We start from the raw sequence: 11,862 nt of genomic DNA, 5'->3' as shown, positions 1-11,862 counted from the left end.
TGATGCGGGGGTGAGGGGGGGGCTGGATCCCAGGACCCTGAGACCATGACCTGAGCTGAAGGCAGAGGCTTAACCCACTGAGCCACCCAGGTGCCCCTTGTTGAATTATTTTAAAGTAAATTTCAGATATGTCATTGCATCTCTACCTATTTACCCATACATTTCTGAACTGTTAGTTGTCTAAATCAAGAGGCAAACCAGGTCCGCAAATTACATTTAGTCATCTGTCCTTTAAGTCTATTTTAATGCTGATTCCTCCCCTCCCCATCCCACAATCTTTTTTCATGTCATTGATTTGTTGTAGTAAGTCTGTTTCCTATTGGCTCCCCAATAGTCTAGATTTGTCTATTTGGCTTCTTGGGCTGTCCTTAAATTTGTTTTCCTATCTTCCTTATTTCCTAAGGCTTAATAAGATTTGGCTTCATTTTTAGGCAATAACACCTCAAAAGGGATGCCGTAGACTGTGGTACTGCACTTTAGAAGACCTGCAGGGAGGGTCTGGTTGTTCAACTTTTAGTGATGCCAAGGTTGATCAATGAGTTTAGGTGGCGACCACCTAAGAGCTCATTCTAAAGTTTCCCATTAACCATTCATCATATTAGTTTCATCCATTGATGATCCCAAGTGAGTTTTGATGAGGAATAGTTGCCTTAATAACAGACCTGGCCCACTGGTTACAATTTGCTTACAGCAAACCATTATCGAGTTGCTCCCTGAGAACACAGGTTTGAACTGCACATGTCCATCTTACGCAGATTTTTTGGGATAAATACAGTATAGTACTATAAGTGTATTAACTCTCCTTATGATTTTTTTTTCAAGATTTTTTATTTATTTATTTGACAGACAGAGATCACAAGTAGGCAGAGAGGCAGGCAGAGAGAGGAAGGGAAGCTGAGCAGAGAGCCTGATGTGGGGCTCGATCACAGGACCCTGGGATCATGACCTGAGCCGAAGGCAGAGGCTTTAACCCACTGAGCCACCCAGGCGCCCCTCTCCTTATGATTTTCTTAATGACATTTTCTTTTATCTAGCTTCATTTATCATAAGAATATAGTACATAATGGGCGCCTGGGTGTCTCAGTGGGTTAAAGCCTCTGCCTTCAGCTCAGGTCATGATCTCAGGGTCCTGGGATCGAGTCCCACATAGGGCTCTCTGCTCAGCAGGGAGCCTGCTTCCTCCTCTCTCTGCCTTCCTCTCTGCCTACTTCTGATCTGTCTCTGTCAAAGAAATAAATAAAAAAAATTTAAAAAAAAAAGAATATAGTACATAATAAAGGTAACATACAAAATATGTGTTTATGTTATTGGGCTTCTGGTCAACAGTAGGCTAAAAGTAGTTAAGTTTTGTAGGGAGACAAATGTTATACATGAATTTTTGACTGCAGAGGGGGTCGGCACCCCCCATCTGGTGTTGTTCAAGGGTCACTGTACTTCTTTGCCCTGAACCCCCAGAAGATACAGCTTCCATTCATAGCTGTATCTCCATGCTCTAGACAAGTGCTCATAAATATTAATGTGCATATGAATCTCATTAGGAGGTAGATTCAGTTCAGGAGGACAGAGACTCTGTATTCCTCATAAGCCCTCAGGTTATTCCAATATTATTAATCTGTGGCTACATGAAGCAAGGCCCTGGGGCACTTCTAACACCTAACATCCCACAGGAGCTATAGGCCACTTCGAGATTTTCAAGAAATTTCCTGATAATATATGGCAATGGCCCTAAGGATTAGGGAGAACATCAGAATTGGACAACACTATAGGGCTCTCTTCCTGGCCAATCTGCCCTCTTCTAACATGGAAACTACTACATGAGGACCAGTCATGGCCTCAGAAGCCTTCCTTTATATGGCTTTTTCCTCCAGTGCAAGAGCCCATGACCATCCCCTTGCTGCTGGGCTGGACCATCTAGACTTAGTCATCTCCTCGTCCTCTCTTCATGCACATCTCTGCGTGAACCCCTGCAAGTGGAGATGGAAGAAGTACAGTGAAAACTATACTATGCTCTGGTTTTCTCCAAAACCTAGGATACTGAGAAGAGTATGGAGCAGTATGTGCCACAGAGACCTACCTACTACCTCCTCAGTACCCGAGAAAAGGTCAGGACTTTCTGCCAGAGCCACCCAGGAAGAACTGAGATCATATGATGCAAGGGATGGAGGGAGCTGTATCAAGACCAGGGAAGATAATAAAGGTAAATCATCCCATCGAGCAAATGCTACAGAAGCTTGCCCTAAATTTTTTACTGTCTGACACTCAATGCTCCCAACTGGCTTTTACCCATGCATATGCCTTGGCTTGAGATCCTAGATCCATGGCCTAGTTTTAATATCACCTTTTGGCTCACTTACTTAAGTTTCCTCCAAATACCCTTCTGGCATTTTTGCCTCACCTTCTGATTTTCATTCTTGGTCTGTGACTTTGCTCATACTCGTGATTTTGGAGTCCCAAGCCTTGGACGAGGACAGTTTTGTCCAGCCTGTAACTCTGCAGATCTCACATCAGACCATAGACAACCTGAGTTTCCATAGCAGAAGACCAGTGGGGCTGGATTCAGGCAATTGAAGTTAGATTGGGGTAGGTCTCGATTCATAGATAAGATTAGATTAGACTGCTCCATGTGTACTGAGGAATTGCTGAAGGTTTTCAAACAGGGAAGGGACAGTCTCATGATATTAGATTATTTGAATATATTTTTCCAGGTTCAGACATTTTCAAGAGTATATTGAAGCATCAACAGTGAGCATGCCTCATTAAAAATCTCAGAGAGAACATTCTGTTCTGCTATAGCCCCAGCCATGGTCTCTGGGTTCTCATTTTGGCATTTTCCCTTGGGTAAATGTCACCTCTTTTCAGTTTATTTATAGCTCATTTAGACCATTAAAGCCATAATCATTCCCCAAATAGGGAGAGATGCTCTGATGATCAGTGGAAAAAGCATTTTTATATGAAAGTGAAAGTGAAGAGAGCAGTATTACTATGATACCTGACAACTACCCTCTCATTTTCTCCTTGTGTTATTTCAACTTGTGTTACTTCCTTCAAAACCTTGCCTAAAGTATTTTTCTTCTATGAAGTCATTCCTGACTAAATCCACCACATTTGGATACAGGAAGAACTTCTTCATATTCAAGGCTAGGAAGTGGCATGGCACAGGCTTTGGAAAAAGGCAGATCTAGGTTTGAATCTCAGATCTGCTATTTACATTATCAAAAATGAAGGTCAATTAAAAAAAAAGATTTTACTTATTTATCTGATAGAGAAAGAGACAGAGAGAGAGAGAGCATAAGCAGGTAGATCAGCAGGCAGAGGGAGAGGGAGGGAAAAGCAGGCTTCCCACTGATCAGGAAGCCCGATGGGGGACTCCATCCCAGGACCCTGGAATCACGACCTTAGCAGAAGACAGATGGTTAATGGATTGAGCCACCCAAGTGCCCCTAAAATGAACATCAAATTTACCATCTGTATTATGAAGCTATCAGTACTGTGGTATCTGTTAATATTTTTTTACTTTTTAACCAAAGGCCAATCTCCCATTTCTTTCTTGCTAAGATAACCCTTATTTGTTCAAATGTTGAGTGGAGATTCCTTGATATCGTGCAAGGTGGATACAGCTCCTGAGTTATACTGGTCATGTGACCCAGTGCTGGCCAATGAGATATAGAGGAAGTTTGATGGCGGATTCTGGGAAAGGCTTTCATGCCTGAAGAGAGTGCCCTATCTTTTTCCTGTTTTTAAGTTTGGTTGTGTAAGATATGATACTTTTTACTTAAGAGGTAGACAAGCACAAAGACACTGACCCAGACCTCTGAAGAGTGGAGTTGCCAATTTGATGCCAGCAATTGCTTCCCCTCTTTCATCCTAACTTCTTGTCATGTAAGATGAATTAACCAGGCTTGGGTAAATAGCCCCTGCTAGCTGGCTTCTTTTTGACTTGCTGTCGAAAGCGTTCTTAACTATTATCATTAGCTATCTCATAGGGCACCACTGAAGCTTAAATGAGGAATCCAGTTTAGCACCTAGAATAGAGAAGGTAGTCCGTATATAATCCTGGAATTAACTTATTTATTCAACAATCCTGATGAAAGTATTCAATTTGATGTTTCTCTCAATTGAAGTCCCCAGAACGACCATGGAATAATTGTAGGATGGAAAGGGTGTACCTAATTCAGAGTATTTGTCATTTACTCATTTATCACATATTTCCTGAAGGCTAGGTAAGGTGTTGAGACCTGGGGAAACAATGATGAGCCTATAATAGGCATAATCTCTGTCCTGGAGCTTAGAGTCTAGTGGAAGGGGTTGGCCAATAATCAAACACCACTCAAGTAAATGTGAAATTACAACTGTGATGAGTGTTTTCTACAAGAGGAGCATGTTGCTACATGGATAAATAATGGAGAAATGTATCTTCCCAATATAACAATCCCTAATCTGAGAGAGCCAGAGCTCCTTCCTTGAGGATGAGATGATGAGGGGCAGTTAGGAACTAGTTAGATGAGGGAGAAAAGACAGCCAAAGTTTAGGGAGATAGAGTAGTAAATTCAAAGATCCTGGGCAAGAGGGAACATGATTTGCAGTTTGCATTTTTGTTTTTAAAATTTATTTTGATTAAAATTGTATAAACATGGAGACATATGTGCATAAGATACATATGTGTATAAAACGATATCCATAGTTTTAAAAGTCAAATAATTAAGTAATAATATAGACTATAACACTGATTAATGCTATTAAAAAATAGCAGTCCATGCCTCACTCCACCCCACTGTCCAATCCCACTTTTTTAAAAAATATTTTATTTATTTATTTGACAGAGAGAGATCACAAGTAGGCAGAGAGGTAGGCAGAGAGAGAGGGGGAAGCAGGCTTCCTGCTGAGCAGAGAGCCCGATGTGGGCTCGATCCCAGACCCTGAGATCATGACCTGAGCCGAAGGCAGGGGCTTACCCTACTGAGCCACCCAGGCGCCCCTCCAATCCCACTCTTAAGAGACAACCTATTTTTATGAGCTTTCTTTTTTAAAATTCTAGCATTTACTTCCATATTTCTAAATAATATGCTGACTGGCTGACCCAGAATACATTTCTCTTTTTTTTTCTTTCTGCCTGCCCCACCTTAGAGTTTGGGAAAGCTAGATACGTATTTTTCCAGCCTCCCTAGCAGAGAGGGGTGACTGTGTGACCCAGTTTTGGCCAAGGGCAGGAAGGCATCCTGGAGGCTTCTAACATCAGTGCTGGAATTGTTTTCCTGATACATGGCATTGCTGAGGCTCACACCAACTCTTTCCCCTTCTTACTGCCTTACCCATAGACATAATGGCTGAAGCTGAAGGGATCATCTGTGTCCGCAAGAAAAAGGACAAGAGAATCTCAGAGATGCTGAAACTGAGCACCAGAAGCAGCTGCTAACTTTCAGATCTTTTGTTTTAAAGTGAAGAAAATGAAATTTATTTTTCTAAACCACTGTTAATCAACCTTGATGTAACTAACAGCTCAAAGCATTCCTGACTCATTATTTATGTCGCTAGTTTTTGATTTATGAGATTTAGGCAACAACTATTGACTTTCAGTTATAGTATATGATGATATCACCCTCCGTCATAACCTTCCACTTCCTCCTCTCCCACACGACACCACTATCTTCCTCCTTCCACCTTCCTGATTGCATTTTATCATCAGTTTTAGTAAATTATCATTCTGTAATTCCATTATTACGATTAAATGAACATCATCTGCTATCAGACCAAGTACGTACAACGATTAGTATGATAGTATTTCCACTCTTGTATGATTTCTTTCCTCCTGGAGCTACTGAATGCTATCTATGTACTTAGTTTTCTCTGTACCTATCGCTAAGACTTTCCACACCCTCAAAGAATTTCTCAATATAACTTTCCACAATGTTAAATATAATCTTTGGATTCCACCCCTACCACCACTCAGAGACCTCTGTTGAAAGAGTTTCACTGCTCGCTGAGCCTGTAACAAGGCCACCATTCTGACCTCCCTCGTACTGCTCCTCCTGTTTTCTGAGTCTTAAAGACCACCTCTTTCTTGGTTTTGCCTTGTTCTCCTAATTTCTAGTGGAGCACATTGTCCAAAATCTTTCTGAGAAAGAGTGCACGAGAGGCACTTTGAGACTCTGCATTCCTGGAACTGAATTTTATTCTACCTTTATACATCATTGAGAACTTGTCTAGGCATAGAGTTATTCAAGGGTATGGCTTTCAGTATCTTCAAGCTAGCAATGTTGTTGAGAGAGCTAATATATTCTGATCCTTGAGTCTATGTGTCTGAGCAGTTTCTCTGCTCTTTTCATTTTATTTTTACTCTCTGGAAAGGTCAGCCCAGAAATTTAATCATAATTGCTTAAATTTACGTCATTTAGAATCCACTGTACTGAGCACTACATGGTCAGATCAATCAGAAGACATAATGCTTGAGTTCTCAAAACCAGTATTTTATCTTTCCTCTAAAAGTTTTCTTCCCAACATTCTTTCCATTCTTTCTTTCTGAAACACCTGTTAGTCACATATTAGGCCTTCCTGACTAATCCTGCAATTTTCTTATCTTTTCTCTCTTATTGCCTATTTTGCTGTCTTTTTATTCTATTTTCTAGGAGGTTGCTTAGATTTATCAATAAAAAGTTCTTTTCAGCTTTTATATTTCAATGTCCACAAACTCATTTTGGATCTCTGGTGATTATTTTATTATTTTTAAATAGTATGCTGTTCTTGTTTCATGACTGTAATAATTTCTGGTATACTAATTATATAATTTTTATCCTACCCCTGCGTTATTTACCTCAAAATCACTCTCATTTTTGCTCTGGTCTTTATACTTCACTTTGGAGGCTTCTCTCAAATGTGTGGTGATCCCTGGCCTCAAATATGTATTTAAGAGTGTGCCATAAAAAGCTTATTAGGAGTTCCCTGTGTGAGGATGGAACTTGCTGACTGATGGGGGAGGTATGGGTGGTGGTGTTATAAGTTAGGCTCCAGGTTCACTAAGCTGGGTGGAGAGAGCTAGGAGATGGTGTCTCCCTGATGAGTGTATGGCCTTTCACTTAATCTCCTTGCTATTAGGTCCAATGCCTCACTCTTCGATTTTGATTTTATTTGTTTATTTGTCAGAAAGCTAGCACAAGCAGGGGGAGTGGCATGCAGAGGAAGAAGCAGGCTCCCCACTGAGCAGGGAGCCCCTAGATGGGACTCCATCCCAGGACCCTGGGATCATGACCTGAGCAGAAGGCAGATGCTTAAGTGACTGAGCCACCCAGGAGTCCCTAATGTCTCACTCTTAATGGATGATGTCCCCTAGCCAAAAGTCTGCCAGGTTCCACCTGACACTTCTGTCTCCTGCCAGCATGGAGGAGGGATGGGGTTTTGGACTGAGCTGTGTCTTCCCTAAATTCATATGTTGAAGTTGTAACCCCTAGTGCCTCAGAATGTGACTGTATTGGGAAACAGGACTTTTAAAGAGGCAATTAAGACAAAATGAAGTCATATGGCTGGGTCCTATTCCAATATGACTAATGCCCTTAAAAGAAAAGGAGATTAGGGGATGCCTGGCTGACTCAGTTGGTGGAGCATGCGACTCTTGATCTTGGGGTTCTGAGTTCCAGCCCCACACTGGGTGTACAGATTACTTTAAAATCTTAAAAAAAAAAAAAAAAAAAGAAAAAGAAAAGAAAAGGAGATTAGGACACAGATACGCATTCACAGTAAAAAGACAGTTCGAAGACACGGCCTCAAGATGGCCACGCACAAGCCAAGGAAAGACACTTTAGGATGAAACCAACCCTGCCAAAGCCCTGAATCTTGGACTTCTAGCCTCCAAAACTATGAGGAAATAAATTTCTGTTGGTTAAGCCACATAGTCTGTGGTACTTTGTTATGGCAGCCCTAGTAAGCCAATACAGATGGGAGCTTGATTGTGCTGCTGGGGCTGGGGACCTAGGGGCCTACCAGCTTTGTATCCGGATTTTGAATCAGTCCCTCTGCTTTCAGCCCTACCACCTACTTCCATCTTCAATGATAACGGGAAACTTGATCACTCTACCTTCATGAGGTTCTGCAGGCAGACCAGGCTTGATCCACAGGGTCTACAGATGCTCAGATGCTCGTTTCATCTTTCTTAGCTCAGCTAAGTCTCTTCCTCCTTTAGTCACTTTCCACTCCCCAGGTTTCGTTCTCATCTTTAACATTCTCATCTCCTCTCTTATTCTTCTATCAGTGGGACTGCGGGAAGAAGTAGAGATAAACACTAGAGTTCAATACACCCTGTTTTAACAGGACCACTTTTTTTTTTAAACTAAAGACTTATTGATGGCCAGTTCAAGAAACAAAAACATATGCTATCCTGAAGGAAATATGCAAACCTCAGCTGACTGCTAGCTGAATTCCACACTACTAGTTCAAGAGCCTTCATGGAATTGGTAAAGATCCAGGCAAATACATCTATCCGTGCAACTATGGAAAACAGAAGTGGCCCCAAACTGCAAGGAAATGGCTCTTTGATGCTCAGCTGGTTAAGTTATAAATGTCTATGTTGATTTCAAATTCAGAAATTCAGGTACATTTCATCCTGCCCAAGGTTTCTTCTTGGGGATAAGAGCCAATCAAACAAGTTAGTGTTTTTATAGTGTAAAACAATATGGCTCTGCAGTAGATTCAAAGACAGTCAAGCTGTAGTGGGCAAACAAGCAGCAGCTAGACTTGTGTCACTAGAACCGTAACCCTTTAAAACTTGAGATTTGTGCCCAGATGCCACAGAAGTGGCCCCTTCTCCCAAAGTCTCACTATAAAAGATTCACCATTCACCATAGGGGTGCCTGCGTAGCTCAGTCGGTTAGGCATCTGACTTTGGCTTAGGTCATGGTCTCAGGATCCTGGGATCCAGCTGCAATGGGCTTCTCCCTGAGCAGAGAGTCTCCTTGTCCCTCTTCCTTTCTCCCTGTCTCTTCCCTTGCCCCTCCTCCTGCCCCTCTCCCTGTCCCTCTCCTTGCTTGTGCTGTTTCCATCTCTCTTTCAAATAAATAAGATCTTTAAAAATAAAAAATACAAGATTCACCATAATAAAGCAACAATTTAGTATCAAATACTAAACTTTTTTACTTTAGGAAAGTGTAATTAACCATCATAATAGATGCTAAAGATTACTACTAAAATGATAATAAAAATAACTCTTTTTCTTGTCTGTGAATTTAACTACAACTTTAATCTTATAAATGAAATAATTTAGTTTATAAACAATACTCTTCTATGACTAGCTTTTTTTGTGAAAATTTACTTTGTTGTTGCTATCTAAAGTGACCCTCAAACTCTAAATGGTGGGGAAAATTTAAAGTCCTCAATGAATACTGTCGCACATTGCAGGCTCATTTTTTTTTTGATGTCCTAATTGCTCCAATTAAAGACAGTGGTCAACCATTATATAAACAATCACTAGCTTGAGAATGGAATAATGTTGGAGAAGAAGAAAGGAATCTTGACCATCACAATGACCAATAAAAAGAAAGATTTGGCCATAAATGCTGATTTTGTTTGCACCAACAAATTTGGGACTGACAAATTTGATAAAAGCTTTCGGATAAAATTTTTTTACAAAATATATATCTTTTAAGATTTTATTTATTTGTCAGAGAGAAAGAGAGAGAAAGCACACGCGCACAAGAAGGAGGAGTGGCAGACAGAGGGAGAAGCAGGCTAAGAGCCCGATGAGGGACTTCATCCCAGGGCCCTGGGATGACCTTAGCTGAAGGTGGATGTTTAACCAACTGAGCCACATAGGCATCCCTGGATAATTTTTTAAATGGCTGCAAATTAAAGATGACAGATTGACTCACACTAGTTTATCTTCATTGTTTCCTAAAAAGGACAGTAAAGGAACATAAAAGATAAATAAACAAGAACAAAGGGCATGAAGGAGGGATCATCTTCAACACAAGTCTGCAAGAAGGGGTGGATGGAACAGTAGAAACTGGTTTAACACAATAGCAAAAACTACACTCTAATGTTATCCTAGAGGTCACTACAGAAAGAGCTTAATATGCTATCAAGCTTCAGAGTGCCCTAGGTCCAGAGATCATCAGAGGGAGATGTTGATGAGAGGCCCCAAAATCCCAGAAGTGGAGAAGAGGCGAAAGACAGGGGCCTGAGTGAATGTGGGCATTTGGAGTTGTTAGATCTTCAGGTCACCAGTCCCATTTCTTGAAGCCAGGTGATTACCTCCAGCTGGAGAAACAGCAGAGAGTCTTGTATGCCAGGCACAAAGAAAGGCAGGTAAGGCACCTACAGGAAAGAAAAGAACATGAAAAATTGCATAGTAAGTAATGACTCACCTGGACCCCTTCCCCCGAACTGCTTCCAGAATGTCCCCTAAGGCAAAAGATTGCAGATATTTCTCCTTGGAAAATGAAGAGCCCAAAAGAAAAGAAGAACCTATGGAAAGAAGAGCTTCTACCTGATCACCATACAACAAGCCCACTCCTTCCCATCTTCATACATAAAGTTTCTGGTGAGGTTTTATGACCTCATTCTTAAGTATGAATGGAGTGTCTCAGGTTTGCAGACCTTTGATGGAAGCCTTCAACATGGTGAGATTTTAGAATAGTAGAGAACTAAGGAGCATAATTATGGCATTCAGAATATTAGAATTAAAGGGACTGTTCTTCAAGTTCCTAGAAAGAAAAATTCCAGGTCACAAAGAAATGGGAATCAGGATGGCACTGGAATTCTCAATAGAAACACTGGCTATTAGACTATAAAGGAGCAATTTTTATCAACTTTTGAACGAAAAATTTCAACTTAGAATCCTACCCTTGGTCAAACTTTCCATCAAAAGTAAGGGTTGAATAAAGCCATTTCAAGTTTTGCCTTCTGTACCCTTTCTTGGCTTGTTACTGGAACATGTGCCATGAAAAGAAAAAACAAAACAAAACAAAACAAAAAAAAAAAAAACGAAGCAATAAACCAAGAAAGAAGGCCCAGGGCAAAGCAATGGGGTTCTTGCTCTGCAGATGAAGGAATGTCCCAGGAATGACAACTGGATAGCAGGTCCTGAGAGAAATTCATCTCCTTTGGAACAAGAGGACTGGACTTTTAGAGGGATGTTTGGGGGGGAAGGTGGGGAGTGGGAGAATGGAATTGTTTGATCATTTGGAAAATAAATTTGATTGTCATTTGATAGATATGTGGTAGAAAAAAATATAAGAATGGGTGCATAACAAGCTAACTAAACAGATTAAAGATTTTATAAGAAAGAAAACAACCACAGTACACTAATTGGCTCTGTTGTCACTGGTACTTGCAGTCACCAGCTATGTACTACCCCTAAACTGGGAAAGTTTTTGTTGGAAAAATGGTGGAAGAGAAAACTGTATGAGGTCTGAAAGAGCTAAATCCTTATCTAAAGGAGGCAACAGATGGTCGATGGTCAATATCTAAATTGATAAATCAAAAGATAGCAGTATAAATTATTTGGAAACAGGGAGGTCGGGGCCCCTGGCTGGCTCAGTCTGAAGAGCATGCAACTCTTGATCTCCGGGTTGTGAGTTCAAGCCCCATGTTGGGTGTTGAGATTACTTAAAAATAAAATCTCTAAGAGAAGAAGAGGAGGAGAAGGTGGGGGAAAGGGGGAGGCCAATGGCAGCAGAAATGGCTTAAAGTGGAATGTGGATGCCTCTAGAAAGGAGATTAAGAAGGTAGAGAAAAGGTGGGTATTGTTTTGTCTTAAAATATTATATTATCTCTAAAAAGTGTGTGCTTATGCTTTAAAAGTTAAGCATAAAATTTTTAAATTCATTTGCTGAGCATGAAACATGAAACAACCAAACCTTGTCTCATAATGTAGTTTTC

Source organism: Enhydra lutris, unplaced genomic scaffold, assembly GCF_002288905.1.
Source record: "Enhydra lutris kenyoni isolate GAN:26980312 unplaced genomic scaffold, ASM228890v2 scaffoldscaffold14, whole genome shotgun sequence".
NCBI lineage: Eukaryota > Metazoa > Chordata > Mammalia > Carnivora > Mustelidae > Enhydra > Enhydra lutris.
The sequence above is the reverse complement of the archived record's forward strand: the minus strand, read 5'-3'. Positions refer to the sequence as shown.